This window comes from Sceloporus occidentalis, unplaced genomic scaffold (genome assembly GCF_023333645.1).
Source record: "Sceloporus occidentalis isolate IW3139 unplaced genomic scaffold, rSceOcc1.0.p SCAF_29, whole genome shotgun sequence".
NCBI classification, from domain to species: Eukaryota; Metazoa; Chordata; class Lepidosauria; order Squamata; family Phrynosomatidae; genus Sceloporus; species Sceloporus occidentalis.
In genome coordinates, this window is record NW_028317009.1 from 631,724 (window position 1) to 639,022 (window position 7,299).

Sequence of the window (7,299 nt, forward strand, 5' to 3'; positions counted from 1 at the left end):
CAGACGGTGTGGGGCACAGGAAGGTGGATGTGCTCTATGATGAGGCAGAGGAGCAGACCCTACTGAGATAGGTCTACCCCGGCGTCGGACCCGTACTGAAAACCGCTCTACTGTTTGAACAGATAAAAGCAACAGAATGTATATATTCTCTTTGTGGTGCATGTCTCTCTACCTCTCGATAGGTTATAAGATACCTGCCTGCTTCTCCACCAGTGACTCGCTATGACACTCAAGGAGTGTCAAGGACACTCAAGGATACCTGGATATACTGCTAGCTAGGTGCCAGAGCATTGTGCTCACTGCCCTGTTTGTATCCTGAGAATTGCTGTATTTCTACTTGGGCTTGGACATTGGGTTTACCCATTTGTACCGTGATTGAGCTGGACCATCTGGACTGAATCTATATTAAAAGATCTATGATATTTGCTAGCTTGGGTCTGGACTTTTTTTTCTGAAATAGGATTGTATCACAGTTTTGTGTTTATTCAAGATTACCTTGCTTCAGTCAAGTATCTCCAAAGAATTATCATACATAATTCATAATAATAATAATAGAGTAGTATCAAAAAACTCTTGAAAGTTTAAAGTTCTTTGATAATATTTGACCTTTCCCAGCGTAGTACCAATCAGATTTGCTTTTGATGGGACTCCGTTCAGAAACAACATTCCGCTTGTTTGTATTTACCAGAGAGATTCCCCATTTTCTTTCTTCACATTGGCCTGTTTTTGTCCAGATTAGTTTTGTCCACTACTGGAAATTGCAATATTACCAGCCGGCACAATGGGAATAGATCTAAAGCTGTGAACTGTCCCTGAAAAAGAATCCGGAATGTTTGGTTAACTGTGAGCATCCTTTCACTACACGATTTAATGGTAGTTATTTATTTTTAGGATAAAAACAAGACGGACATGACTGTGAATTCATAAGTATTTTGGAGAGATATTCACAAATAAACTGAGAACCAGTGTTATAGTTTCAAATGTCAGACGGCATTATGCGTGCAACCAGAATCTCTACAAGATTAAAAACATTGATCGCTTGCACAAACATTACGGATGGCATGATGTCAATACATGATTAAATAATCTGGGATGAAATGGATACCTAAACTGCCATTGCGTAGAATGCGGAGAAGCTCTCCAAAATGAATTACATTACCATTAATTTGTATAATTCATAGAAGTGTTTAGATTATTTTAAATGAAGACGTAGAAATCTATAAATCGACTTGGAAATCATTTGTAATATATGTAATTATGATTTATTATGTTCAGGCACTGGGGGGCTCAGGAACCAGGACCAGCAGGCTAAAGCCTACTTTTAATTTTTTTAAAAAGGCTATAAAACGGCATCTCGCTCTCTTATCAGAGATGCAATAACCTTGAAAACTGGAAAGGCAGGGCAAATAGTTCTAGAAATAGCATGAAAAAGTACCTGAAGTATCTTCAAGGAATAAAAATATTCTCTTTTGTATAGTCAAATGAACGTATAATTCTTCTTTCCGTAAAAATATATCTGCATAATGCATTACAGACCAGTGTTGTTTGCAATTGTTTATTTGCATCTAAAAGTATATTCTACAAACAGGTCGTTCTGATTTATCTTTAATCTACTATTTTATTGTCTAATATCTTCTATAAAGAAACACAAACATTATTATAAACTGTTCCACATCACAAATTTTATACAAGTTATAAACTAAGTTAAAAGAAACACTATGCTTGATTAACATATCTGAGAACGCTCAGGGTTTGACCCAGAGTCTCGGGTGTTTGCCCCAATCTCAGGGTCTAGAGGGAAGGGGCAGATTATCAGGGTCACACAGTCTGGAACTGAACCGTTCCTTTTCTACACTGCTGTGATTATATATAAAGACTCCCAGTTGGTGCTTTTGCTACCAGTATGGTATGACCGAAACCCATGTGTGAATGCAGGTGACCCAATTAAATGTATCTTTTGAATAATGGCAAGCCAAGGTTTCCATGAGGACCGGTATTAGAGCCATTTGGTTTACACATTCGGGTTAATATTTCAGGAGTCTCAGAGTCAGATTCTTAGGAACGTTCCTAGGCATGGTGATTAGACGTTCACACCATTGTCTGCGACACTAGCACAAAAATGCCTCCAAAAAGAAAGAAAAAGCCACGGTGTAACGCTTAAGGACTTGAATAAAGATTACATCAGAGAACAAGCCATTGGCTTTCTGATTTATAAACCTGACATTTAATGAACAGGAAGCTACAGTCAAGGTTTAACAGACTTCATGGTGGAGATTTGTCTAAAAGTCACCATGACCTCCCACAGTCATTGACACGCTGCGTGTGTACAGATACTGCCTACCCCAATCTCCAATATCATAGCACCAAGTTACCGGTTAAAGATACATGCGCTGCTCATACTGCAATGGGGTTCTACTGGCTGATAACATTTATTGTTAGCCAGACCACTGATAACTCGCCTAGTTTACATTTCAAGGCTTTTCCCTGTTTGAACATTTGAACTTTGTGTTCAGATAGATAATGTGCTAGTTAGTCTTTTTACTTTATTATGTGCAATGAAGCAACCAAAGATACCATAGTGTGAAATGACTTCTATAGAGGTGTAATTGGCCTTGGAGAGCCATGGAAGGCTGTCACAGAGAGATAGCAGGCAGACGCGCTTGATGTGCCTAATTGACATGGAAGGGACCCCTTTTGGTCATATAACTGTAACTCCATAGTGATATTAGAGGTGTTTAAATGTACAGCTCCCCTGCAAACTCCCTAAGTACACACTACATAGTAAATGGAAGAACAAAGAGTTTATTTTTATTTTTTAAATAATGCATAAAAACAGATACACTATATAGACAAAAGTATTGGGACACATGACCATTACATCAACAGGGACTTTAATGACATCACATTCTAAATACATAGACATTAATATGTAGTTGATCCCCCTTTATAACTACAACAGCTTCCACCAGCACCAGCCCATTCATCCAGCACAGCATTTGTGAGGTCAGGATGATGAAGGATGAGAAGGTCCGGCTCACAATCTCTGTTCCAGTTCATCCAAAAGGGGTCCAATGGGGTTGCGGACAGGACTCTGTGCGGCCGGTCAAGTTCTTCCACACCAAACTCATCCAACCATGTCTTTATGGACCTTGCTTTGTGACCTGGGCGCAGTCATGCCGAAAGAGAAAAGCGCCTTCCCCAAACTGTTCACACAAAGTTGGAAGCAGAGCATTGTCCAAAATGTCTTATGTCCCCTTCAGCATTTGGGACAATGCTATGCTTACAACAAGACATGGCTGGATGAGTTTGCTGTGGAAGAACTTTACTGGCCGCACGGAGCCCTGACCTCAACTGGTCGACCAACTGGAACAGAGATTATGAGTCAGGCCTTCTTGTCCAACATCAGTACCTGACCTCCCAAACGCTCTACTGGATGAATGGGTGACAATCCCCACAGAAATTCCCCAAATGTTGTGGAAAGCTTTCCCAGAAGAGTGGAAGCTGTTATAGCTGCAAAGAGGGACCAACAACATATTAATGTCTGTGTGTTTAGAATGCAATGTCATAAAAGTCCTAATTGGTGTAATGGTCAGGTGTCCCAATACTTTTGTCCATATAGTGTATGTCATGGTTGCTTAAGGAGATTAAGTAAGATATTGAAAAATCTATATTCATTGCGAGAATTCCAAGAAGCAGTAACATTCATGTAAATGGACATTAAGAAAATTATCTTGTACTTCTTGGTAATGATGTTATGAAATGTAAACATATTATGCAAATATAAACACCTGAATACTTTTAAGATGTTGCTAGAGCTTTAATGATGACTCAATTCAAACAACTTGATTTTTATAAACTTAAGAAGCAATCTTTGATCTCCCCAACTGGCCAATATAGCCTATGGAGGCTGTGCCTTTTATTGTAGCAGAGATGCCTAGGGTGGCCCCAAAGGTAAATACACCACTGTATGAAAAATCCCATTTACAGATGCTCAAATGCAATTAATATTTGTACCTAACTAGCATAGGGCTTGTGTATTTTTAACTTTTTTGCATTCTTTTATGGGTGACAAGTGGCTGCCATTAATATATATTTAAATGTGATTATGTCGATAGAGGCAAAAATGCCCCAGTTGCCTAACTGCCCATGCCTACAATACCCCAGGCATGCCCATATATGTGGTGCAATTATGGCAAAGCTAAGGGGCATTATACAACTTATGACCAAAGCTCAATAAGCTAAACAAGAATGGAAAATGTCATCATTTATCTAAACCTATTATCTCTATTTTAATTGCTTTGGTTAGTGAACAGTTGAACTCAAGACACTATTTTGTTATATTTTACTTCCTTTTCCCCCCTCTGACTCTAAAGGTCTATATGCTATATGCTGCCTTTTTATGGTAGGGCTATGCATTTGCTTTTACAAAATAAAAAAGACAGCAGCTATTGCGACAGCCTTAAGAGATTTACCAAAGAGGTCGGAATAGATAAGAGTAGCAAACGCAATAAAATAAAAACTTGATTATGGGAAAAACAGCAACTTTAAACTAATAGCTTACGCAATATGAAATAATATTTTACATCACTTTCACACATTATACATACATATATATATAATTTTGCATAGACAATTTTGTTTTTTTAAGATTTAGAAATTCAATTACTCATTAAAAAATGCAGAAAAATACTCGCCAGACTGCAAGCAAATCCAAACATTTTGAGCCCATATATACGTTTGTGAACATAGAGATGTTTGTAATTTTTGACATATGTTCCCTTGGGCTGGTCTTGAGCAGCGGACTCAGACCCTACTAACGTATGTCAGGGCGTTGCGTGCATATACTGATTCTGCAGCTTCAGGGAAGAAACGCTTCTAGAAAAATATTATTTTTTTTTCAAAAATCCTTGACTAAAACCCTTAATGAGTCCCTTTAAGTGAAATTCCACGCTGTGTTCTAAAGAAGAAAAGTCTGTATTTTACATTTTTTTTCCATACAAGTCACATACCTGTTTTCAGGCACGTGAACTCAATAATATGCCTACCTGTCTTGTCTCCTTTCCTGTTCACAGTGGCTTAATCTTTTTGCTGTAGTATTGTGTATTTTTACCAGGACTTGGAAGCATTTGGCCAAATGCCCTTTCATATAGAAGACACTTTGGTTTTAAATATAGTTTTCTCTTATATCCCTTTGGGAAGTGACCTGATTTGCTCTCCCTTGAATCGGTAGAGCAAGCAATATACTAATTACGAAAAAAACTGTCTCCGTGAGTTGACACATATTTGAGGATATTCATTAAAAATCTATCTAATGGGCTATAAAATACGTTCCTCTGCTCGGCGATTCTAAAATCTGATGTTTTACAAGTTCCATTACATGTAACGCTTAATGAACGCATTGGTTTTTCAATGGTTTGCCGTCATACTCCAGTCCTCAAAACGTTAAGATCTAACAAGACACATCCAGGGATTTTTTTTTCCAGCTAAGCAAATGGGCAATATATACCGGTGCTCACATTATTCATTACACAACGACAACTTGTCTAGCGCTCAAAGGAATAAGAGTGGCAGATGTGCAATATTTGTGGAACGTAGGCAGAGATCGGCATTGGCCAGTGTTCCTCAATCCTGTGCACTGAGACTATGGGAACAGGTAGCTTTGTCTGGAGCCCCTTACCCTGGCTAGTTAGATTTAGTTTTACCTATATATTCATGCCAATATATCCATCAAAAGGATAGCTACTGAGAAGCTATAGGTTTGGGGAGACACCGTGAACGCTGATGCCACATCCTCTCTTCTTCTCTTGTGCGTCCAACAATGCTGCTATTTTGACTTGGGGACATAGACTCTAACACACTAAGTTCATTACATGGAAAAATTAAAGTCAAAACATGTAGACCTTTGCCAAGACTCATTGCAGTATCTTCTAGAGGTTCAAGTATCTAGACCTTGAACTTCGGTGTTTTAAGAGACATTTCCCCTAACAAGTGATTATCATATGGATGCCTTAAGCGACCTACACAATTTGGATGTTTAATACAAGCCAAACCCTACTGCCTATAATACCAGCATCACAACTAATTTGGTGTCTTTTCTGTGACAAAACAACACGTGTTTTGATATAAAGACGTACCAGCAGCAATGATTTAGCCAAGAGTTTTTATAATTTATAAGCGCACGTGAAGACCTTTTTCTGTATGTTTCTCCTTTTCATGAAACTTGTGTGTTAGAGAGCTGAACCCCTCTGTTTGGTTCAGGTTTGCCCTGGCATGCTATTAAACAGCATTCTCACGACAAATGCCTGCTCTGTGGGGTATAATTATGGTTTTATTAATGTGGCAGCTCCCATGCAATTATTTTTTTTAAATGAAATGTGCCAGGAATAATAGAATTAATAATAAAAGCAGCTTATGTAATATGCCAGAAGGATGGCCCAATAGTAAATGTCACAGAGATTATGTTCGCACAAGCTCCAAGTATATATATATCAGGCATCATTAAAATATATATTTCACATGCCACTCAGTGTCTTGGGTCATGGAAGCTAAATAATAAAAAAAGTGAAAAAAACACTTCACTACACTGTGAATATATTTTTAGGTTTGGAAACCTGACATGCTTGGGTTTCATTGGGACTTCTCATTTAGAACCCTGCCCTTAATACCCAATAGCCATGATTATTATTTATTGTTATATATACATAGCGCAATCACTTTCCGCAGCGCTGTACAATGAGTAAACAGGACATAACAGGTAGTCGTCAAGAATTACTTGTCATAGGGCCTCCAGTTCATTTCAGCAGGGCCATTATGGCCACCTGATGAGCTGCACCTTCTTATCGAGGTCTCATGTACATTCAATTCACATTTTAATCACTTTTGGATTGGATAATGAACTTGTAAATAAGGAACAGTGCCATCCATTTGTGCCTCATTTTATGTATCTTTAAATTGCGTATTCTTATTTTATCCTTTAATATAGCGCATGTCTACTGGGAATATGTGTGCATGTGCAGAAGAGCTGATGGTGCTGTGTGCCAATAGACATAGTTCAGCCATCCGTTAAACCATAACTTTCTAAGCTGAATGCTGATTGTTTTACAGAAACAAAACACAAAAAAATAAAGATCTGAGGCAATGTGAAGAAAGAAAAAAAAAAAGGCAGTCATGTGAAACCATGAAAAGGGTAGTTATGTAAAAATGTTATGATTACGAAATAAATGTTTCTGTCTTTGGTCATTTATAAGAATCACTGTGGATGTTATTGATTGTTTTAAATTGCAGATATAAGGCTTTGGG